Source organism: Antechinus flavipes, chromosome X (assembly GCF_016432865.1).
Source record: "Antechinus flavipes isolate AdamAnt ecotype Samford, QLD, Australia chromosome X, AdamAnt_v2, whole genome shotgun sequence".
In the NCBI taxonomy this organism is placed as follows: domain Eukaryota; kingdom Metazoa; phylum Chordata; class Mammalia; order Dasyuromorphia; family Dasyuridae; genus Antechinus; species Antechinus flavipes.
Genome location: NC_067404.1, coordinates 20,128,407 through 20,153,530, shown reverse-complemented (window position 1 = coordinate 20,153,530; position 25,124 = coordinate 20,128,407). Strand labels below are relative to the sequence as shown.

The 25,124-nt window shown below is 43.1% G+C and overlaps 1 protein-coding gene and 1 pseudogene across 1 annotated transcript in view; both read right to left on the bottom strand.

The window, feature by feature from the left end:
* LOC127542673 (gamma-aminobutyric acid receptor subunit gamma-4-like) overlaps nucleotides 1–25,124 on the bottom strand; it is a 56,284-nt gene that overhangs the window by 15,653 nt on the left and 15,507 nt on the right. The window lies entirely within an intron of this gene.
* On the bottom strand, nucleotides 20,977–21,136 carry LOC127543296 (uncharacterized; annotated as a pseudogene).

Genomic DNA, 25,124 nt, shown 5'->3' with positions numbered 1-25,124 from the left:
CCCCTCGCCCATGTGATTGCCCCGCATATGCCTGAAGGCAGCTCCCCTCCCTTCCCCAAGCCTTTGCATTTCCGTTGAACATTTCCAGTTCTTTTAATTGATCTTCATAACGAGTTCTGTTTCAGACATGCTCCATATGACATGCTTGGAGGTTGAGATATCAAATAGGCGCTTGGCAATGTGGGAGTGGACATAGAAATGATATATTGAAATGATATTTGATATAGAAATGATATTTGAAGCCAAAAGAGATCCCCAATTGAAACAATCCAGAGGGAAGAGATGAGGACATAGCCTTCTTCCCAAATGCTGGAGCCCCGTGCCAATCACTAGCTTCTGGGCTCCTCTCATATAGCCCGAGTCTGCGTGAGCTTTCTTAGTCACACCATTGGCTCAGCTTCCCTGTTCTTAAGGCTTTACCCTTCTACCTCACTGCATCAATGAAGACGCTGGAAGCTGAAAAGAGTATTGAGTGCCAATCCTTCCTCTAGTCCTTACTATCGCTATGATCCCTGGGTCAGTGATTAAACTTCTGAGCCTCACTTTCTTCCCCTGCAAAACTTTCTCTAAGGTCCTTTTCAGCTTGAAATTCAGTGATCTTATTTCTTTTTCATTTGTCTGTGGGTATATGAAATAGGGAGAAGTAGCAGACGGAGCGAAGACTCAGAGCAGCATAGACAGAGAGAAACTCACTTTCTCTCTTAGTCTCTGTCTTTATCTCCTTTATATGGTGAACTTTAGATACCAGAGGTGGCTGGCCTAGGGGTGAAGTGGGGTATGAGTAGGCCGCTTTTCAAGTAGTCATTGGCAAGACTGGAGGAGAAGGGGGGTCATGGGAAAGAGCAGAGCAAGGTGAGAAAGAAGGAGGCAGGGAAAGCCAGTGGGATGAAGTGGCGTTTCCCCGTTAGTGAGTGGACTCAAGGCTGCATTTACTGTCTCCCTGCCGTACAGAATGCATCTTGTCTTGCATATGTATGAAATGCTAATTGAGTCTGGTGACCAATTTCATCTCCAGCATTTCTGACATATTCAACATACAAATCATGAAGTAGAGAATAATATTCAATATATAATATTCTCTCTCTTCCTCCCTCCCTCCCCCCCACTATCCTCCCCTTTCCTTCTCCCCTGCCTCATTTATTAAATATAAGATTTTAAAGATCTCATAAACAATAGAGACAAGGGTGGACATCCCTATTATTTAATGGGGATGCTTTTCACTTCAGATTTTTCCATTGTACAAGATATTAGGTTGTGGTCTCAAATCTATTCTTCATCATAGTAAGGAACCTCATACTATTCCAATATTTAAACATAAATGAATGCTGAGTTTTAGAAGAAAAATCTGCACCTGATGTCATGAACTCTCTGGTTTTTTCCCACTTGTTTATTGCATAAACAAGGAAGGAGAAAGAAGCTAGCATGTGACAGAAACCTAGGGAAGGATAGTCTGAGTCTCAGACAAACCCGCCAATCTCACCTTTGGGAAGAGGGCAATCACTCTGAGACACTATGGTTAACAAAAGATTTTAGTGATCTGCATTATTCTCACATTAGAACTATTTTTTTAAATTTCTTTTTTAAATTTGTGTTTATTTTATTAAAAAGCACAATAAGAAAAAAGAAAAACAGAAAAGGAATACAAAACAAAACAAAACATCATCATGTGCCCAGCAGGGCATCAGGGAGGACTCAAAATCTATAAGAATAAATCACCAGTTCAAGAAAGGATACAATAATAGAAGAAATTATACTCGTGCGTGTCATTAAATTTTTTCTAAGAAAAATATTGATGTTGGCCACCCTTGGAGCAGTAGAAATATTGCTACATTTGGAATCGAGAGACCTGGATCCAAATCTGATCTCTATATGTGTGACCTTTCACAAGTGTCTTCATATTTCTGGGTCTCATTTTGATGCAACTGAACGCAGGTTCCTTTAGTAGAATGTGAAGATCCTGAGCAGCTTGGAATAGAACACTGTACTTGGAGTCCAGAAACCAGAGTTCAAATGCTACCCCAAAACAAAGCTCACACATCTAGAGAATGATTGTGTAACAGTCCATTTGACCTCTGTAGCCTCCGTTTTTTCCACTGAAAAATTAGGGGAATGGCCTCAAAGACCCTTTGTTCTAAATCTTCGATTCTATTCATTTCATTTCTATATTTCTAGAACCTAAAATGATGCTTGAAACATAGTAGATGATTAATATATGGTGGTGGGAATCCTGGGAAGATGGTCAAAAAAGGTAATTTACAGTAAGGGGTCTCCCTTCAGCAACCCAATCAACAGAAAGTTCTCCAATGCAATTAGATCAGTAATTACCAGGAAAAGAAAACTGAAAGACCGTGACATGTGTTAGAAGTAGGCAGATGGAAGAAGTGAGAGAGAAAAGGGAAGAAGAGACTCAATCCAAGGGCTTCTTGGAATTACCCTTATTTGTAGCAGTGTGCCATCCCTCTATAACATGCCCCCTGGGTTCTGCATATGTTCTCAACAACTCCAACAAGAGCACAACAATAATGTAATGGGAAAACAATTTTGAAAGACCTCAGAACTCTGAACAAAGCTGTGACCTCTCAGGACTTCCAAAGACCAATGATGGGATGTAACTTCCACCTCCTAGCTAGCTCTTGGTTTTAAATATTGGTAAATATTTAAATTTGGTTAGGTTGAAAAGATGTCTTCCAATGCTTATGCTTTTTAGTGCTTTTCACATACATTGATATTAGATTTTGTCAATGGCTTTCCCCTGCATCTAGTAACATAATTAGATTTTTTCTTATTTTGTGTTGTGTGTATCAATAATTATGCTAATTGTTTCCTACTATTGAACCATTCTTGCATCATTGGTACAAATACCATTTGGTCATAGTGAATTATTCTCTGAATTTTGTCATCAGTGAGCCTGGTGTTTGGCTTTTCTTCTGTTTTGTCTCCTCCTGGTCTGGGTATCAGGACCATATTTTTTCATAAAATAAGTTTGGCAGATTATCTTCTCTATATATCTTAAATAATAATAATGGTAGTATAAGTAATAACTGAATTTTAAATGCTTATTAGCATTTACTTGTAAAGCTATTTCACTCAGTTTTTGACATAATTCTGGAAACACAGAAAAAAAGGTAAGAAAAAACTCAAGTCAGAAAATAATAAACAAAATTATTTCTAATTGCTGAAGACATAATGACATAGGTAGAAAACTTTGCAGAATCAGAAAAGAAACTGAGATAATGAATAGCCACAATAAAGCAGTAGGATGCCAAATAAATCGATAGAAATTATCAGCATTTCTATTCAGTAATAAGAAAGATCAGAAAGAAACAATCATACAAGAAATTACATTCAGAATAATGACAACATCCATAAAATATATGGGGTTGAGACTAAGATACAAACATAATTTTTACAAGCGTAACCGTAACATTCTGCTCACAGAAATAAAGGATGACAGTTAAATAAATAGTCAATTCTATGACTAGGCCATGTCAATATTATAAAAATTGTCATACTTCCTCAATTAATTTAAAGATTTAGTGCCAAACCAGTTGAATTGCTAAGTAGACAGTTTACAGAACTATACAAAGCCATCACAAAATTTACGGGATGAGCCAAAGGCTCAGAATCTCAAGGAAAATAATGGGAAAGTACAAATGTAACAGACCTGGCATTACTAGATCTCAAAGTATAACAAAGAATGAAACTCCGTTTTTGGTTTAAAAAAACCCCAGAAAAGTGGATCAGTAGAATGGATTAGATAAATAAGAAACAGAGATGACCAGAAACAATAGCCTATTGTTTGATAAACCTAAGAACACCAAGGAAGGAATTCCTTTTTGCCAAGAATACTGGGCAAAACTGAAAAAAAAAATTGTCTCAATTTGGGTATGGATCAGCATGTTCTACCATATGCTACAACAAGCTTGTTGATATAAATGGTCATATCATAAGAAAAGAAATAACAGATGTAGAGTCAGTACCTTTCACTGCTAGAATCAGGGAAGGAAATCTTTTTTTTAATTATAACTTTTTATTGACAGAACCCACGCCAGGGTAATTTTTTACAACATTATCCCTTGCACTCACTTCTGTTCCGATTTTTCCCCTCCCTCCCTCCACCCCTTCCCCTAGATGGCAAGCAGTCTTATACATGTTAAATATGTTACAATGTATCCTAGATAGAATATATGTGTGCAGAACCGAGCAGTTCTCTTGTTGCACAGGAAGAATTGGATTCAGAAGGTGTAAACAACCCGGGAAGAAAAACAAAAATGCAAACAGTTTACACTCATTTCAAGGAAAGAAATCTTAAAACAAGAGGTTTATGAGAACATAAAGACAAAACAACCAGGTTCAATTATAAGAAAAATCTAAAGAGCTTTTGCATGAATAAAATCAGTGAAGATAAGGAGGTAAAAATGAATAAAATTGTTTTTGTGCCAAACATTACCAGAAAAGTCTGATGGCTAAGATATAGAGAAAATGGGCCCAAATATATATTACCAAGAATAGTTCAATCAGTACATAAGTGGACAAAGAATATAAATAGTTTTCGGAAGAAGAAATGCAAACTATAAGTGACCTTTTGAAAACATGCCCTGAATCACAAATAATAAGAGAGATAGACATTTAAACAACTCTGATGTTTCACTTCACATCATGTAAATTGGCAAAGATCATCCCCCCAAATGGAACTAGTCGATATTGGAAGGGCTATGGGAAGACACTGATGGGAAAGCTGTGAATTTGTCCAAGGATTCTGATTAATTTGTAAATAAGCACCACAGTGCCCATACAACCTCACTGTTGGGCCTTTATCCCAAGAAAGTCTATGACAAACAAAGGTCCAATATATGCCATGATAATCTAGTGGTGTTCTTCATAACCACGCCGCCACCAACAAAAACAAACTAGAAACAAGACAGGTGCTTATCATCTCAGACATGGTCAAAGAAATTATTATATTATATTGGATATTATAGGATGTTTTACAGAAAGAAATGACAAATTCAATGAATTCACAAAAATAGGGGAAGGTCTGAATTACCTTGGAAAGAATGAAAATAAGCTAAACCAATAGATTATGAGCTCCTTGGGAGCAAGGACTATCTATCTCCTTTTTTTGTATCCCAGGGCTTTAACCTGGTCTATGGCTTAGACTGGCCCAAAGCAGGCACTTATTTATTAATTTAATTATTAATACATGCTCTTTGACTGACTGGCCTCATCAACATAAATGAAAATAAGACCAAAGTGAACTAAGGACTTGGATATCCCATGATGATCTTGGCCAACAGATAACAGAACACCTCCCTTCTCGTAGCAGGTTGGCAAGGGTATAAAAATATATACATTTCCAACGGGGCCACTGAACTCATCGTATTTACTAAGCTTTTCTTTGTTCTAAGATGAGTCAGTGTAATTAGGGAAGTTTGGGGATTTATTTTTGCTTGTTTTTATAGAAATGATTGATATAATAACAAAAGACATCAATGTATTTTTAAATAAAAAAGCAGTGGGCTGAAAAGAGACAAAATTATTACAAATGCTAAAATTTTTTCAAATTCCTCCCAGGCCTTTGCACTCTGTTCAGACCTTCAGAGCTCATGAATTGCCAGTAACATTGCCGGCATTATGCCATACTCATGACCGAGTTCTAGATTCAGATATTCACAGGCTGTCTCATCAATTACCTACAACTCACCATTTTATTCAAACCTTTGTTCGAAGCGATTCTTCTTTTCCCCCCTTGATTGAGTTTGATCTGAAAAGGGACAAGTTGGGAGCTAAGTCTAACAAGTGTCAAATGGGTGGGGTCTGAGTCTATTTTTGTTTTTGCTTTTACATGTGATGTGGTCTTCTGCCTAGAGTGCTCTGAGGTCTGTTGTGTATGTATGTTGTGTATATCCAATGGCTATCATTTCTCATGACAGGGCAGATCACATTTCCATCCTTTTGGGAATTTCTTTATCATGGAATGGAATGACCATTGGCATATCTCACACCACTGAGTTAGCCACACCAAAAAAAATTCTCTTTTGTGTCTTACAAGCCTCCATTCATGCTAAACAAGCAGCCTCGCTCAACCACATGGAGTGGGCCTTCTTCCAAGTGGGTCACTTTTCTGGAGAAGTGACATATTGGGAATCTCATGTGGCCATGTGGCGGGTTTCATCTTACATAGGTCAAGCAAAGATTGATACATAGTCTGAAACTCGTAGCCACGTGGCAAGCTGGGGAGCAGGACTCTTGGAACCTAACCTCCTCATGGTCATGCAGTAAGTTGTAAAGCCAGGGCCGCTGCCTGACTGAGGCTCGTGGATTCCATCAGGCCCATTTGGTATCATGGAGATAAACAATCAGTCGGGTTCCTGAACGCGTTATTTTTCCATCGCTTGTTTTGATGCCTCAAAGACACAGGCTCTGAATATAATTTGAAACACAGCAGTCGAATTGCAACCTGTTAAAATTGAATGGCTAAGCTTGTTCCCTATTATCTCACCTATTCAACAAGCACATTTATTAGTGTACTCAAGAGCCTTCTTGAGGGAAGGTAGAAAAGTAGATGGGGGAAATTTTGACTTAGAAGAAAGCAGAAGAGTAAGGGGAGAAGATGGGAGAGGACCATTATTACTGGTATTACTGGTAATTGATCCAAGACTGGAATAACACCAGATACTGGCCTGGGAGTGTGGAGTTCTGAATCCCAGTCTGTCCTCTGCCACAAATTCATTGACTTTGAACCTCAGAGAAGTAGAGACTTGTCCAGTTTCCCCAAAGTAGTTGGATCAGAAGTGATCACTTAGAGTTCTTCTAGCTTCAGCATTTCCTGAATATGAGTATTCAAAAGCCCTACTACCTCCAATGACTCTGGCTCTTCTTGAGATCTTCTGTGGACATGTGACCTTAGCTCCCCAAGAGCCATAGCTCAGAATTAGCATCCAGGCTTTGAGCTGTTCACTAGTAACTAAACCAGAAGATGATTTATGACAAGGGAATATTTTGTAGAAAGGCCAGTGGTGTCCACATAAACTTTCCATTTGAGACGCCCGCAGATATCTTGGGGAGCTAAGGTCACGTGGCCATAGGAGATCTCAATCCCTCCCATTAAGGCCTTCCCTCTGAAGCTCTAAGTGCTGAAAAGAGAACCATCTGATGGTCTCATTCTCATCCCAAGCACCTGAATGAATCCCCATTTCCACCTGCTCATCATCTTTCTGAGGTCCTATTTCTCACAACATTCTTACATAGAGAGGGTTTTGAAACCCAGATTGTATTTTCCCCATATCAGAAAGCTGTTACTAATTGGCTCACATAGCTAAGTGATAATGTTTAAAGTTGATGTCAGCATGCATTCGTGGAGCCCACCAAAGCAGACAAGTCCCTTCAAGTTTTCATGTTTCTTTTATGACCTCTACGGATAAGGAGGGATGAGAAGTCAGCTTTTCCCCTGAATATAACTGGGACCAGTAGAGGAGAGGAGATTAAGCAGAACAACAATTCAGCCCCATAGCGTTCTGCACTCTTGCAGCAATCTGGAAGAAGGTAAGAGTTCATGACACTAGGCCCGGTCCTCTATGCCTCATTTCGTGGGCAAGGCAAGATTTATTATACATGCTCTGAGAGGATATCTCCAGAATGCGACATCTGTTCAGACGTGCCTCTGTACGTGATGCAGAATCTGATGGAGGCAAACCTTGTATCTCAGGGCTTTGTGGGGCCTATTGAGATGTCTCTTTCAGCCTCCAGAGCCAAAGTCCTTTCTAGATTCCAGTTGGGGGAGGCACCTCTAGAAGGGAACTTAAAAGCTAGAGATCGTTCAGAGAAAAGCAATCAGCAAAGTAAAGTCTCTGAGAACCAGGGCATAGAAGAGATAGTCGGAGGAGGTAGAGTTGTGTAGCCCCACAAAGAAAAACCTTTGAAGGATGAGAAAGTTACCTTCGGGTACCTGAAGAAGATTTCGACTGATCTCTAGGGCTTCAGAGGACTGAATGAGGGCTAGTGGGTAGAATCTCTAAGGATATCGTGCTTGATTTAAGGATAAAAGTGTTCGTGATAAGCTGCCACAGATGGGAAAGAGATGCTCTTCGTGAGAGAGTAAGGTTCCCATGCCTGGAGGTATTCCAGTAGAAGTTTAAATCACTGTTTGTCAGGGGAGACTCTCAGGGAGATGCCTAAATGCAAGGGGAGCTCAGATGAGGGGCTTCCTAAGACCTGTCCCCTGGAGCCTTCAGCAATGGGGTCACTTCCGTCTTGCATCTGGGGCCCAGGTTTGGTCCCTACCCCTCGGTGTCCGGTCTTGCCAGAGTCAGAAAGTCATTGAGCTCTTGTCTTTTGCATACAAGCCCAATGACCTACTTCTGAAGCTTTTAGCTTCCGCTTAGCAGCAGTAGTGTCCAGGGAATTCGGAGAGTCCTTGAATTTAGACATGACATCAGCCAGACTGCAAGCAACTGGTGGCCGGCAGACCCATCTGTCTGCACTCGCTGACGAGGTCGTTATTAAAACCGAGCTGTGGCCAGAGGATGCTAAGAAAGCAGGTGGAACGCCAAAATGGAGGAGGAGATTTCTGGACACCTTGAGGCCAGAGCTCGCGCATCCCCAGGACAAGGCTGCCTGTTTGACTTCTGCCCTCCCATTGTCAGGCTTTGTTATTTCTGTCACTCTGAGGTGCCAAGCTGAGAAGAAGCCAGAGTGTAAGTAGTCCTAGAAAGCCAGCAAGGACTTGAAGTGGCGATGGTGACCTCTACAAGGCCTTTTGCCATAGTTCAGGTCGACCCTGAGTTAAAATGGGGCCTGCTGGGGCCAGTTCCTTGGCCGTTGCCTTTCTCTTTTGACCCTTTGGATATTCGAAGGGAAAGCTGGGGTTTTGGGCTTTTTTTGAGGACAGAGTTCTTCTGTGACAGTTTCTGGGGAGAGGCAGTATGGGGAAGTAGTATGGTCACAAAATTATGAGTCAGAAAATTTGGACTTCCATCCTTGGTCTGTTGCCGACTAGCCGTGTGACCCTGGCCAAATAACTCCTCCACTCTGGGGGAGGGTCACGGTTTCTTCCTCTGGAAAATGGCAAGGTTGGACTGTGCTATCCATAAAGGCCCTTCCAGCACTGACATTCTGTTCACTTGACAGTCACAGAAAAGCAGTGTCATCAACTAGCCCAACTGGTAATGGGGGCAAGTTGGTGGGAGGGGTTGTCATGGTGCAGGGGACAGTATGAGACTGAGGTCTGATGGTGGGGTCCTGTTAAGATGGGGACAGGGATGGAGAGCCTTTCGCTGGAGAGTTCTGGAGGTGTCCGTACCTTCTGCCTCCAGAATACTGAGGTAAAGCACCACAGTAGCAGATGCCACAGGGAAGAAACATGGCCTGTCCTATGCTGGTACCCTAGAACAGAAACCCACTTCTCCCATGCTGATTTTAGGTCTGAAGAAGAGGTATCCCTGAGGTCAAAGAAACACAGTGAGACAAGAGGAGCGGCTCCTCCCTTCTTACTGGACACTTCGCTACATCACCACCCACCATCACCACCATTATCGTTACAGCCAACAAACTCGAAGGTTTGCGGGACGCTCAATATACATCATCCCCTTTGCCCCTTACAACAATCCTGTCGGGTAGACACTGTGGCCATTACTATCCCCATTTTCCAGATAAGAAAACTGAGACCAAGAGATGAAGGGACTTGCTTAGGGTCACGCGATGTCCAAGGCAAGATCTAAGCCCAGGCTTGGTGGACGCCAATTATCCAGTACTCTGGGTTGGGTCTCCTATACTTCTGTTTTAATACACAGACAAGTCCCTGCGCTTTCTCCCTTGTCCCCTGTGAAACTCACCCTTGGTTACTCAGTCCAAAGGAACAGAAACTTTGGGATGCCAATGCTCACCACTCCTTCCCGGGCAGAGGTAACAGTCCAAGAATCTGGGGCCTTCCTGGCCCTCTCTTAGTTCTGGAGAAGCAAGCCACTCCCCCTGATGATCTTTGCCAAGGCTCATTGGTGAGTTCTAGTCGTTCTTGGCCATTCTATCAGCTGCCCTCTCCAGCAGGCAAAGCATTAACCTCCTATTTAACCATGCCTTTGGAGGGCAAGCTCAGAAACTCTCCAGATACCCGACACAGACCCCCTTTTAGGCTGCTCTCAGGCTAATGTGTCCATCCCACAGAAAGATCTCCAGGCTCAGGCTTCCGCCCGCTTCAGCCTGCTTGGGCTACTATGCCCCTGAGTACCCACATTAGGAAACATGGATTCAGATTCTACACCCACTCTCCTGAAGCTCACAGTTTTCCTGCAAAGGACAATTTTGTTCTGACTCTACAGAGTCCAAGCTGGCTGCTTCTGCTTGGCCAAAGTAAGGTTGCTTTTATGTGATGGTTACCTCTGCCACTGATTAGCTCTGGGACCCCTAAGGCAACTCATTTTCCTTCCTTGAGACTCGGTGTCCCCATCTTGCAAGATAGTTGGATGAGACGATCTGCTTGCCACCGAAACCGTCCATAATTCGAGGAGGGGGTACTTAATCTTTTTGGTTCATTTCCTTATGATCCCTCTGGCTGGCTAGGAAGTAAATGGGATTTCTCAGGCCCCTGTGAGCTGCAAAATCTTCTCAAGGAAGAGAATGGGCACTTGTTATTAGTGAAGAAGGGCAAGAGTCATTTCTAGTCTCGAAGGCAGAGCCACTCTGCCCTTGCCGGTGTCCCCCGGGTGGCGGTTGGATGCTTTCTGGTTTCGGGTGAGCACTGCTCACCAGCTTCCCCAGAGTGGCTCGGATGCGTGGGGGTGGGGATGGCTAGACAAGCCCAGGGTGACCTCCCTTCTCAGCCCTGCTCCTTTGACACTGCCTGGCATGGTGTGCTGAGTGGGCACCCCCAATGCTCTCGTTGATTGATGGATTGATGGCGCGAGAAGGTGGTAATTGCGTTCTTCAGACTGCCACATATGAACTCTGGTTGTCCTTCAGCATTTGGCATCTCTGACATTCTCAAAAACCTCCCTCCCTTCCCCCCCCCCCATCTTGCTTGTTCTAAGCTCCTGCTCGAGCCAAACTCCCATCTGCCAACTTCTCCTGAAACTCCATAATTGGGCAAGGAAAAAAGACAAAAGGTCTTTGTATCTCAGTCACACAAAAGAACAATGGGGATGGGGCTGAGGCTGAGGATGAAGAAGAAGAGAATGGGGACAGAGGAGGGCGTGGGGATGGAGAACTTGGGTTTCTCAACTCCTAAACAGAGAAATACATTCCATGCCACACTCTCCTAAAATCTGATGGACCTTGGAAGAAGATTCTGCTCAGCCTGATGAACAATTATGAAGCCTTTCCTGAGTACCAGACACTGTCCTTGGTGCTGAGAATACAGAGGCAAAAGCTAGACGGGCTCTGCCCTCAAGGACCTTTCATTCAACTAGGAAGCTAGAATGTATTCATAAGTAGACGCGAGAGGTACAAGTAAGACAAAGTCATTTTGAGAAGGAGAAAGTGCTAAGAGGACTATTGGAGAGAAGAATCAGGGAAGATCTTCTGTAGGAGATACCATCTAAGCTGGGCTTTGAGTGAACACGTTCCTGGCATGGAGAGAACAGCAAGACAGAGCCAGCTTACCAAGGCCACAAAAAAGAAGACTGAATTTGGAAGTCAGGAGAGACTCGGGAATTTCTCCTCCAATACTTCCCGTGACTGTGGACGTGTCATGTCACTTAGTATTTCTGAGCCTCCGTGTCCTCATCTGAAAAATGGAGATAATGAGAACTACAACATGATTGTTGGGAGGTGCTTTCGAAACTGTGAAGGCTGTATAAAGATCACCTTTAGCTATTACACAAATAAACAAAATTGATCTTCTTTCAATGGACTTCACCATTTCAGTGATATTTGGGTCTCTGTTTTGCCCATGACTCCTCCGTGCACAGCATTCAGCAGGCCGAGAGAGCCACCATTGAAATTCATTTCTGATATACCGCCCCCTGCTCTCTGACTCCCAAGATGACCAGGACAGACATAGGAATGGACACTGGCTAAGCAGTTTGAAAGACAAATGGATCTCTCCACTTAACTGGGCTCACTGGCCTTGGACAAGTTCCCTTTGCTTTGTTCAGGTGACTGGAGCCTCCGGGGAATGATAATCAGGCAGAAGAGAGAATGAATAGGAAGACGGTGCTTCCCAAAATGCTACTTCTTTACTTTATCTCTAGCATTGCTCCTGATTTTTCCAGCAAATGCCCAATTACCATTCTAGCTGCTTTGCTTCGTCTTGATTGCCTTGGTGTTCTCTTTGTCATCTGATGGGATGAAATCTGAATTTCATAGCGATATTTCCCAGATACTTTTGGGTGGCCTTTACGCCAGTTGATAAGTGCTTTAAAGCATCTTTTTATTTAAAAAATGTTATGGTCTGCTGGACTTCTGATTTTCTCTTTGTAGGAGAACTCCCCGTGTGGAAAGTCATTCCAATTGCTAATATAGATGAACAACTTGCCTGTAACTTACCATCTTGGAGAGCTGCTTGGGCCAATAAAAAGTAAAGTGACTTGCTCAGGGTCATGCAGCTTGTATGTGTCAAAGGCAGCACTAGTTTTTTCTGACTCCAAGACTGGCCGTCTATCCGTTTTGCCACGCTGTCTCAGAAATTACACAACTTTATTTTTATATCAGCTTAACCAAACATATACTCTCTGGCCTCAGTCTTCCTCTCTCTAGGATGAGAACCAGAAGTAGTGTATATGACCTTGAAGATGCACCTAAGCACCCAAATCCCTTGGCTTTCCCTTGTACCTGATATTCCCTCCACCTTCTAATTTGTCAGCTTCAATACATATATCCCAAGAGAGGCAGGACGTGAGGCAGACCCAATCAAGATTTCACTACCTCAGCTAAGAAGAGTTTCTTTCTAAAGAAAGGACAGCTGGCCTCCGTGGGGTTGCATTGTTGTGGCAATTCTTTTTTGGATAAAATGCTACCAGAGGTCCCTTCCAACTTTAGCCTTCTGGGATTCTGGAAAATTACAAAGCCGATGAACTTCCATTGATCGGAGCCAGAGCTAGAGCTGGAGACAAAGACAGAGATAAAGCTGTATCAGTTGTATGGGTCGTTGAAACAACTGCAAATCATAGCCTGGACAACCGTTTTGTCATCTACTTGGCTTTTCCTGGGGAGATTGTTAAGCTGCACCTTTTTGAGTAATTACAGATCTCAGTTTGGAGGCTCTGCAGTGTCCCGGGCCTTGATACAATCAATACAATGTCATTTGCAAACAGAAACATCTGCAAGACCTCAGCATCTCTAGACAATCCTTCTTCCATTTGGACGTTTTGTTGGACTTCCTCTGGGACAGGGGTGGCGAGCTTCCATCTCCCTACTTCAGGCCTCATCTGATATTCCTAGTCAGGCTTATGATTCAGACTTCTCTCTACTGCAGCATGTTGTAAGGAATCTGGTTTCATTTGAACACATGTGGGAAAACGAAATAAAAGTAAAAACAACTAACATGTATACGTTAGTTCACTTTGTGCTCACTCTCAGAGGTACTCTGCCTCCAAACTGGCTGCCCTTTTCCCATGCTGGTATCCTCATCCCTCCCCTTTCAGCGCTTTGTCTTTCCTAATTCGAATGCGAGCTCCTTTAGAAAAGGCTTGGGACAAAGCCAAACTTTCATAAATGCTTTATCCTATCTGTCTCTTCATCCATCTATCCATCTGTCCATCAATCTAACATCTTTAGATCTATCTACCTACCTACATATCTGTCCATCCATCTATCTATCATTTGTCATCTGTCACCTATCTATTCATTGATCTATCAATTATGTCTACCTATCCCTTTATTTATTTGCCTGCATATCTATCTGTCTATATCTTCTATCCATCCATCCATTTACCTACATATCTATCTGTCCATCCATCCGTCTATCCATCTATCTACTTGCATCTCTATCTATCCATCCATTCATCCATCTACCGGCATATCTATCTTTCTAGCTATGTATATCTATCCATCCATTTACCTACATAGCTATCCATCCATTCTTCCATCTCTCCAGCTGCATATTTATCTGTCTATCCATTTATTCATCTATCTACCTGCATATCTGTCTTTCTATCCATCCATCCATCCATCTTTACAAAACACTTAATTCACGATAACATTGGCCACAATGATAGAATTTTGTTTCTAATATGCACACGAGTTCTTTCTATCGATCAGTGCATTCCACTTGAATTTGTCTGAGTTACCTATAAGTATACCCCACTTAATATTCTTAATTGGCTCCAAGGAAACATGGCATTAGGTAAAATAACGTTGCAGGGGACTGTGGGAACAATGTGCTAAATGGGCAACCATCTGACTGATGTTACAGGGACTTCCTGGTGGGGTTTGGTTATAATGTATTCGTGACATTAGTGGGGACATGGCATTGATGGGGGGGTATGCCTTATTATGGGGTGAATCTGTTCTTTCTCACCCCATGACCGCGAGAACAAGCATTATTATGTTAATAATAACAATAACTGGCATTTATGTGGCACTTTAAGGTTTACAAAGAGCTTTACATACATAATGACATTTCATGTTCTTCTGAAAATTCAGTTTCAAAAGGCTCGGTTGTACATTTAGTGTACTACCACTCCCTTCTCTATCATCAGCATTAAAAAACCCTTAAGCATTTACCTGCATAGATGCATTTCTTTCCGAGATCACCTATGGTGTGCACAACCATTGTTCTCCAACAAAAAGCTGAGTCGAATTAACTCTGGAGGAGATTATGGAATGGCATGTTAGGCCAAATAACAATCTTAGGGGAGCTTTTTGGAACCATATGGAGAGGAGGATTTTCCATAGTGACCGGCTCTCACAGAAAAAGGACATTGTAGGTCACAAATCTAGAAAGTCTGAGCTGGAAAAGTCCCTGGAGATCATCTTGTCCAGTCCCCTAATTTTGATCATAAATTCCTTGAGGGCAGGAGCTATCTTTTGCCTCTTTTTATATCCCCAGAGCTTGGCACAGTGCCCGGCACGTAGCAAGTACTTAAGAAATATTAATTGATTGAAAAAATAGAGAAAGGGGAAGGGATATGGCTAAGGTCATATAGTTAGTGACAGAACCAGGGATCAAACTAGGTTCGTGACCCAGTGGGCCAGTCATTCAGCCAAATGTCTTGTCTATCGTGGGGTGCCAAGGAACAGTCTGTAGGAGAACAATCGTGTTGTTCCAGAAAGTGTCCCAGATGCCTCTTGATTTCCCTGTTCTATATTTGGCAAGTTGTCTCAAGCATGTGACCTCTCTGAGTTTTCACCATCTTGAGGGTGATCTATTTCAAGCATTCTCCTTTCTGCTCCTCTGAAGTCCTTCTCTGGTGTCTCATCATGTTCTGTAGGTGACCATGAGCTCTCAGATTCTGCCTTCTCCAGCTTTTCTGAAACCGAAAAGGTTTCAAGTCTGGATCCAGTGATGGAGCACTTGCCTGCAAATTACCAAGAAGCATCAGGACATTCACCGACTGGGAGGTCGTACCCCGCCTAGTCACAGCAGCTCTTGAAAACGATCTACTAAGTCACCGAGGAGCTGAAGGGTGTTGGTAGAGGGAGTGGATCCTCGAAATGTTGAAAGAAATGGGACGTCACAGGGGTTTCCGATTACCGATTTCAAGTCTCGAGGGCTGCCCCATTCTAGCAACTTGTCATCTGGTGACAGCCCCCATTGCCTGTGCCATCTCAGACTCATGCAATTTCAAACAGGACTGAAAGGGACTGACTCAATTCCATCCAAGTCATGACTCTCGGAACGAAATGGAATCTCAAAGATCATCTACCGCTGCAGGAATCTCCTAGAAGTCATCCCCAGCAAGTAGCTATCCTGCCTTTATTAGATGCACTGTCCCTATTCGAGAGCCTTCTTACACAGCTCCATTCCAAGTGTGAGAGATCTCGTGCATGGGATCAGAGTATCAGAGAGCTAGAACTAGAAGAAGCTTAGAAGCCATCCAGTTCGACCCTCTTTTTATAGAGGAGAAAAGTGAGAACCCAGAGATGATACCTACTTGCCTAAGACCACATAGGTAAGAAATGGTAGAGCTGAAATTTAGCTCTACCAGCTTAAGACTAGTCAGGTCTTCTGACTCTCTGCTCTATCCTGTGTCTGATCATCTGCCTTGCCCACCTAAACATGATTCCGCTCTGGGAAGGTGGCGAGGGAATCCTTAACGATCGGTGAGTTCCTGTCTGGGACCACCTTATCTGGAACCAGCCAGAGCTTTCCCCACTGTACCACAGTCTTTCATGGTGCAAGAAGGAAGGGCACTGGACTTGGAGTCAGGAAGATATGAAATGGAATCCTGCCGCAGTCTTTTTACCAACTATGTGTTCCTGGGCAAGTCACTTAACCTTGCCTCCGTTTCTCCATCCATAAAATGGGAATAATAATAGAACTTTCCAGCATTGTAGAAGGATCAGATGAGAAAGTGGAAAGTGTTTTTGTGAATCTTAAAGCTCCATGTAAATACTAGCTATTATTCAGAGAGGTCTTTCTTACAACAAGCTGATTATGTCCCTAACCCTTGCTCTTTATGACTTCAGAGAGCTCACCCATAGATCCTCCCTCCTAGATCCAGCCTCCCATACTATAAGAGGCATCATTTTTGGCCTCCCCAAAATGCTGTTGCAGAGTCTTTAGATCTAAAGATCCATCGAACATCGACGGTGGCCCCGCCCAATGGCCCTGCCGACATCCTCGTTGCCTTTGCTACATTTCGTACGCTTAGCTTAAAGAGCCCTTGAGCATCTGCTCGCAACAGATAGCTTTTATGTCCTCCCTCCCCTGTAGAAGCCCCCGCCTCTCTGGGCCCCCAGTTCAATGGATACTGCCAGGACCACATAGGATTGCTTTGATGCTGGGTCTGGCAGAAGGTGAGACGCCAGACAGGATGATCTCTTGAAATCCCTTTCCTTTGCTTCTGGTGCCCGATTTCCCCTGGGCCCACTCCAGTATCTCTTATGTCCTAGGTACCTAACTATATATTAGCTTTCATAATTTCTATGGACAGCAAAGGGAGCCTAGCTAAGAGTCTTTGATTTCAAGAATCAAGAAATTCCAGGGATGCTGATGGGGGACAGTTAGGGAAGGGAAGGGGAGAGTGGCTAAAGCAGCAACACACGTGGCAGAGAGGCAGCAGGAGATACCCGGTGGGTTTCAAGCTTCCCCCTGTCCTTGTGACTACCCCTTCTACATAATAACGCTCACCATTCTCCCATTGAATTGATGAGCGAAGATCATGGTTTCTAACACGAGCAATTTATTGTTCTAACAATTCTAACGTGACTTATCTATTTGTTTGTACCGTTCTGATAAATGTTTCTCCATCTGTATTTCAACGTAATTGATTTCCTTTATAACTGTTTATATTTCATTTTCTCCATCTAAAAATAATTCTGAGAAGTCCACAGGCTTCGTTCACCAGCCCGAGTGTCCAAGGGAGATCAGTGATACACGACAAAGATTACCAAACGACCAGCCTCCCTCTGAGACACAAAAAGAAAGAAAATCTCTGACCATCTCCACCTTGCAAGCCTAGGGCACTGACACAGGACACAGTATATCAGCACACATGGAAACAACTGAGCTTAGCTCTTAGTTGCCATGAATAATTCAAATAATAATAATAGAATTTAGACAGCCCTTTAAGGTTTGCAAAACATTTTCCATGTTAATTTTCATTTAATCCTTGTGACAGTCCTGGGAGGTCTTATTCCCATTTTACAGATAAGTAAACTGAGACACAAAAGGTTCATTGATTTGCCCAGGGTCACACGGCTAGTGACTGCCTAAATGTCTTCAAATAGTGCCTTGCCAAAGAATGCCCTTCCTTCTCTTGCTCACCCAGATCAGGTTTCATTGCAGTGGCCTTGGGGTCTTTCCAATCCAAATGAATGTCTTTGAAAAAGTTGTGGGGGGTAGGGCAGACAGAGTCAATATTTATGGTTCTGCAGCCTCTTTTCCCCCTGTGGAACCTGGAGGGCTTTCGCCAATACCAGTCTCCCCTAAGGATTCTCAGCCAGTCCCCTCGGGTTGTTGAGGAAACGATGAGCCTCGTGTGCTTTGGTACTTCGAAGATCTGGTGGAAGGCTGCCCCTGGGCCTTCTCTCCCCTGATCTTGGCCGGAGAGCTGAGGCAGTGCTCTTAGTCAGCTCCTTCCTAGTCTGCTAACTGTGAGAACGTACCCCTAAATGGTCTTCTCTCACCTTGCTCTCCCTGGATTTAGCTGCCAAGGAGAAGTATGGAAGTTCTCGGGAAGAGGAGGATTTCAAAGCTCTTGGTTTGATATGCTAGCCAAAACTCGGTGAACCCTGGAGAGCCAAAGCAAAAGTGTCGTTTGTAGGCCTGGAGGTAAACACATCTCAATACGTTCTCCTTCCTGGGAGGGTCTGGAAGATCCTAGTCAGTGAGTTCAGTCACTCTGGGGTCTTTCGGGAGAGATGTCCACAGAAGAAGTAAAAGTGAACTTGGTTGAGACGATGTATCAGAGGATCAGGATCCAGGTTCACAGAATGAAATTTTAGAGCATGAAGGCTATCTCAGTGAGAAGGAATCTAACTCATGACCTAAAACACTACAGGGCAAATTGACCGACAGCTCTCAAGGATGGAATTCTAATGCCGATCACGAGGTCAAGGGGCAGAAGGCAAACAGATTGGTGTGCAGAGATATGCAGGGACCTCACTGACCAAGTCAGTTTTTATAAAGACATATACAGAAAATGAAGCGTGGTCAAGTAACGGAGGAATGATTTTGTGAGAACGGTATAAGTGGCGCTAAAGCCCACGAGGATCCAAGGCCAATGATGAAACCCAAGAACAAGAAAAAGAGCTTCCTGAGCCTGCTTTGGCAGAAAAGTCCAAAACCCTTTGAGATTTCTCTTCCTCAGATCTGCGGTACATCTCGTATCATACCTGCCTTTCTCCACCTTTTCTTTCACCAATCCTAGGATGTAGGGGTCACTTTATTCTAAGATTCCCACCGTTTCAATGTCAGCAATCAGGTCCACTTTGTTCCAAAATAACATTCCCCTCATCACTTCCTTCATCTTTGGAAGAACAAAACAATCATTTTGGTAAGTGGAAAGGTAACAGTTGCTTTTAGTAGCGAGAGAGAGATCCATAGGAGGCCTTCAAATAGCTGATATCGTAGCATGTCCCCATACTAAGTCTGCAATCGTTTCTGAAGGCCTCATCCATTTCCTCCTTCTGTCAAAACGATCTAAGGCCATACTCCTGCCCTAGCACTTCTCTTTCTCCATTAACCTTCACACAAACACTTTCCATTTGATTCCTGGGTCTCCTCACCCCCTTTATCGATCTGGGTTCCTTCTGAAGAAGGCACACCATTCAGGTGTCATATTCCAGTCACATACACGCGTCCCATCAAGTTGCAATGAGACTATGACAGGGAATTCACTTCATTGCATTAATATTTCTGGTCCACCATCTCTATTGCTGACACTAGGTACAGTCTGACATCAGCATCTGAGATCTTTTTTTGGTTTGTTTTTTGGTTGGCCTGGTTATTAGTTTGTGTGAATGATTGGTCTTATTTTTTGATACTCCATTCAATGGATTGTGCCTGGGATTCTGTCTTTAGAGACCGTCTTGCCCAAATGCCTCATTTTACAGATGAAGCACATGAGTCTCAGAGAGGGGAAAGTTGTAAGGGAGCTGGGCCTCCCAATTTCTAAATCCAAGACGTGTAAGCTCCTCCTAAGCTTTCCCTAAGACCCATTTCTGGGACTGTAGTGGAATTGATGAGTCTCTTCAGACATCCACGAGTGCATGTTAAAATACTTTTTAGGGCATTGTCATCAGTCTATTAAATTAGATGACACAGTGGAGAGAGCGGCAGGCCTGGAGCCAGGAAGACCTGAATTCAAATCTAGCCTCGGACACTTACTAGCTGTAGGACCCTGGGCAAGTTGCTTAATCTCCATTGTCCTCAGTTTCCTCATCTGTAAAATGGGGATAACAATAGCACCCGACTCAAGAAGATTGTTGTTATGATCAAATGAGATAATAACTGTAAAGTGTATAACATTGTGTGCTGGCACCTAATAAGTGCTGTATAAACATTAGGTATTCTTTTTATTAAGGAAAAGGAAAGGGAAAATGAGCAAACCCAATATCGGGATCTGGGGAAGAAGATACCCTGGGATATTAAATAAGCAAGAATCCCATAATCACTTATTAGGCAGATACTGGAGAGACAGGGACCAAAGACCTGAAATAATCCCTGCCGTCAAGGAGCTGACATTCTATTGGAGGAAATAGCATGTTCCCATAGGAACAAATATTTCTTGGCCTTGTGGAGGAAATGGTACTTAAATTGAGCTTCAAAAGAACCTAGGGATTCTAAGAGATAGAGAAGAGTTAGTGTTCTAGAGTTGGGGTCAAGTTGTGCAGAAGCGCCAAGGGAGAGCAGCAAATGGTATGTGGTAGGTTGCTGGTTTGGTTGGAAGCCTAGGATAGGCAGGAGTCAGATTGTGAAGGGCTTTGAATATCAAATAAGTAGTTTCTCTTTTATTCTCGATACAGTAGGGGGCCTCTGAAGACTTTTGAACAAGGAAGTAGAATGGTCAGACTGTGCCTTAAGAATATAAACTTGGTAGTTCTATGGAGGAAGGATTGCAGAAGGGAAGGACTCCAGATAGGGAGATTAATCAGAAAGCTAATGTAATATTCCAGAGTATTACTCAGGAGCCTCTAAAGCCCAACTCCTTAAACTATGAGTTGTGACCCTATACGTTCATTTACGAGAATGACCGTGAGGGTTGCAAAATGATGAATTGTTATCAGAAAATGCTTGATTTGTACACATATTTTACATATGTATAAACCTGGAGTCACTTAAAGATCTGCCAGCTGAAAAGGGATTGCGAGTGGAAAAAGTTTAAGAAGCCCTACTCTAAAGCAGTGGTTCTCCAAGTGTGTTCCAGAGAATCCTGGGGGTCTCAAACCCTTTTGGAGGATCTACAAATTCCCAATTAATTTTTATTTCTCCTCTGGTAAATGTCTATAAATATAACCCATATAAACAAAAACCCTCTGGACAGATCCTCAGTGATTTTTACTACACTTGATCTTAGCCAAAAGGCCGAGAAGCGATCCTCAGTGATTTTTAATAGCATAAAGATACCAAGAACAGAAATTTGAGAACCACTTCTCTAAAGGGATCTGGTCTTCCTTGACTGTCATCTGACAGTATAGAGCAAAGCTACACAGCTGTTTCTGTCCTGTAACTTTAAAAGATTCATGACAGTGCTGTCTACAGATGGGCCACCCTTGCCTCCCAAAACAGTCTTCCTCCTTGACTGCAGCCACAACAATGCTTCCCCTGATGCTGAATATCCATGATTTTTGCTAAAGTGATGTCCAGATACGCATTCTGCTGTAAGGCCTGTGCTTGGAACCATCCCCTCTCTGTAGGTCCTCTAAGCTTTTTTGAATCCCGCTGATAGGCTTTGGAAAACAGGGTCACTTCCTGGTGTTTTCGGAGAATTGGGGAGATGCTCCAAGGAAAGAGTTCACTTGACGCTTCTCCCCTGTCCCATCCCATCCTTCCCTTCCCCTCTCACCACTTAATTGTACAGACACCTCGATAGCAGTGTAATGTACAGTGAGGAAAAACTAGGAATAGCCCCAGCGGCGTACAGGAGCCGGCTATCCAGGAAGCACAGGGAATCACTTGAGAACTAAGAGCATGGCCAGGAAGCTCCTTCGTCCACTGGCATCATCCTCTGGGCCAGCTGATACAGTGCTCTGCTTCTTAGTAAGCAGGCTTAAGCCCCATTCTCTGATTGTTTTCTCCCCATAATCCTTTGAGCCTGGCCAATGGCTATCCTCTCCCTTTTAAAGAGGAGAAAATTGTGGCTCCTACAGGGCAAATGACTTGGCCCAAGGTCATCTGGTTATGTGGACAATGTCCCCAAAGTAGGAAGGGGAAAAAAAGCTACACATTAGTTAAGGTAATATAAAAATGGATGGATGGATGTCTACATTTTCCTGCATGTGTGCATACTTTTCTGTGTATGTGTGCATGTATGTATACTCAGTATTGTATACATGTATGCATGTTTCCTTGCATATACGTGTTTCCTGTGTGTATGCCTTTGCATTTGTGTGTGTATGTATGTATGTATATGTATGTACACACACACACACACACATATATACAGGGGAAGATGGAGGTAGAGTAATATGAGCAGAGAGAGAGAACTAGAAGTAGAGCATGGGATCTGGTTTCAAATCCTGGCACTGCCACTGACCAGCTGGATGACATCGGGAACTTACTAACCCTCCTTGGAGCTGAATTGTTTCCATCTAGAAAATGATAAGATAGCATTGGATGACTAGAACAGTTCAGCTAGCCACAAACCTCTGATCCTATGCAGGAGAAAGGTTTGGAAGGAAAAGAACTAGGTTGAGTTGAATGTCCAGTGGGTCCTTTGTTTGCCATGAACAATCCACGCCAGAACGATCCCTCTCACCGCATGCCGTCAGTTGCTCTTTAGGCTCTCCTGAAATCCTCTATATGGTGTTCTTTGGTATCTTTTTACCATCTGGTCAGTGGGACTAATGAGATGTTAGGCAGCTAGGTGGTGCCATAGGGGAGAGAGCACTGCACCTGAGTTCAAATGCAGCCTCAGACCCTTCCTAGTTCGGAGACCCTGAGCAAATCATTTAAGTGATTTTTTTTCTCTCAGCTTCAGTTTTCTCAACTGTCAGATGGAGGTAATAATGGTACCCACCTCTCAGGGTGGTTGTAAGGCTCAAATGAGATCATCTCTGTAAAATGCTCAGCATAGTGCCAAAAACACAGTAGGTGCTGTGTTTACGTGTGTTCCTTTCCTTTCACCAACTAGAGCCAGAAGCTCTGATCACTAGACCAGAAGCTGAAGGAACACATTCATGTCAAAGTTTACAGACAGAAGAGCATCCCATTTCCCACCTCTCTAGAAGCACAGCTGAGCTACCACTTCCTACTCAAGGCAGTTCTAAGGGGGTAAAGGTCTCCTTTCTGCTTTCTCACCATGGAGAAAAATGCCATATGGATGCCTTTCATCAATATCCAAGGGAAATTGGCCTAGAAGGGAAACCCTTGCTTATAGAATCCTCAAGCTTTAGAATGATCAAGAGCATGAGGGGGTCATTGAGCTCAACCTTCTAATCACATAAAGAACCATCAGAACTCAAAGACAGAACTCACGGAGCCCAGCTCCTTCATTTTCAAGGTGGTAAAACTAAGGCACAGAGATAGAAAGCGACTTGCCCGAAGTCACACAGATGCTAAGTAATGGGGCTCAAATTTGAACTGAGATATTATGAATTCAGAATTTTAACTATGTTGAGGAAATGGAGGTCTAGGGAGGAAAATGAGGAGATAGACTAGATATCCTCTAAAGTCCTATATAACTTGACATATATAAGCACTTATGATCCTAGATGTAATAGAGAGGTGACTTGAAGATCACACATCAAATACGGGGCAAAACTGGAGACCAGCATAGGGTCTGAATGGTCAGGGCTTCTGTGCATCCAAAGTAAATTCCTCTTATTGCTTAGAGCTCTGTGGGGCATGAGATTGCATTTTTATTACAACTGGGAGTCTCTGTCATCCAGATCCCAAATTAATTCAGGTCTCAGTCACTCATGCAAGGAAAGGTACAATCCCCAGGGGCTAGGATGTACCATTTCCATAGATATGTCTAAGTGGCGCGCGCTTGGCATCATTGCTTGGTGTCGCCTTGACCCCCTGATCCAGGGTGCCCTGGTCTTCAGGGCCGTGTCAGACACTGATGGAATATGAGCCAGGTTGCTTCCCCCTTGCCATGACCCATTCCAGTGGGGAGGGGGGGAAACCCACCCAATTCCAAATCATATAAAACCACCCCCATGATAAATGCCTCAAGGTTTCTCTTTCAGCTTTTGATTGAGGAGCTCAGATGTCAATTAAGCTCAGGCCTTCATTCCTCAGAACTAGACTGTGAAGTGAAGAACTTGTAGTCACAAGAGAAACTCCTGGTTTATTCAGCTTTTGTTTTGCAAGGTGATCTTTTTTCTTTTTTTTACCTAGGGCGGCTGTCCCCTGAATGTGTGCACGCATGCATGCACAGACAAACCTTAGATGATAAGGATGTTTTCCATCCCCATAAATGGCCTATAAAGATCTTGACAAGGAAGTTGAACTGGAGGAAATAGGAGAAAGGGATGATTTATTCCACCAATAACAAGGAAAGATAAAACAAACAGCAGGCATCCAAAGGCCAGCAAGCAATTTGAGGAGCAAATGCCTAAAGCCCGAAAACTTGGACTCCAAGACTGTCAGAGGCTAGGCTGGCCTTTGAGAGGAGCTAGACACTTCTCTACCTCACCCCCTAGGTCATGTAGACCCAGAGTGGGAAAGGTGACTTTAAACAAGGTCAAATGGTGACAGAGATTGAACTAGAACCCAGGTTTCCTTGTGAGTTTCAGTGTCAGACAACTTTCCTGGAACCACACTTGGAATATGGGCATCCAGATCTGAGTTCCAGTTCAGAGCCTGATAATTAGTAGTCCAAGGGACCTTTTGCTCTAGTAGATAGAGGAGGGCTGAGCTTAAAACAAGCAAGATCTGAATTTGGATGTGGCCTCAGGCACTTACTGATTACTTTCCCTTCATGAGCCTTGATTTCTTTCTCTATCAAATGGGGATAATAATAATAGCTTTTTTTTTGAAGGATTGCCATAGGGATGAATTATGAGCGAATTTAAAACTTTTTGAGAAGTTCTACATTCATGAAGCTTGACAAAAGAATATCAAAATTTATCTGAAGGGCCAAAAAGGTCTAGTATTTCAAAAGAAAGAATGAGAAAAACAATAGGAACGAAGGAAGAATAGCACTTTTAGACCTCATACTATAAAAATTACAAAGTAATGCTGAAAACACTTTGGAACCGGTCAAATAATAAATAGTAACATCGATAGTACAAATAATATCAATGACATTTCTAAAGCTAAGATTTGCAAAGTGCTGTGCATCTATTAATTCATGTGAGCCTCATCTGACTCCATTCCCAGTAACAACATGGAGCTGCTTTGAGTGGAATGGACTAGA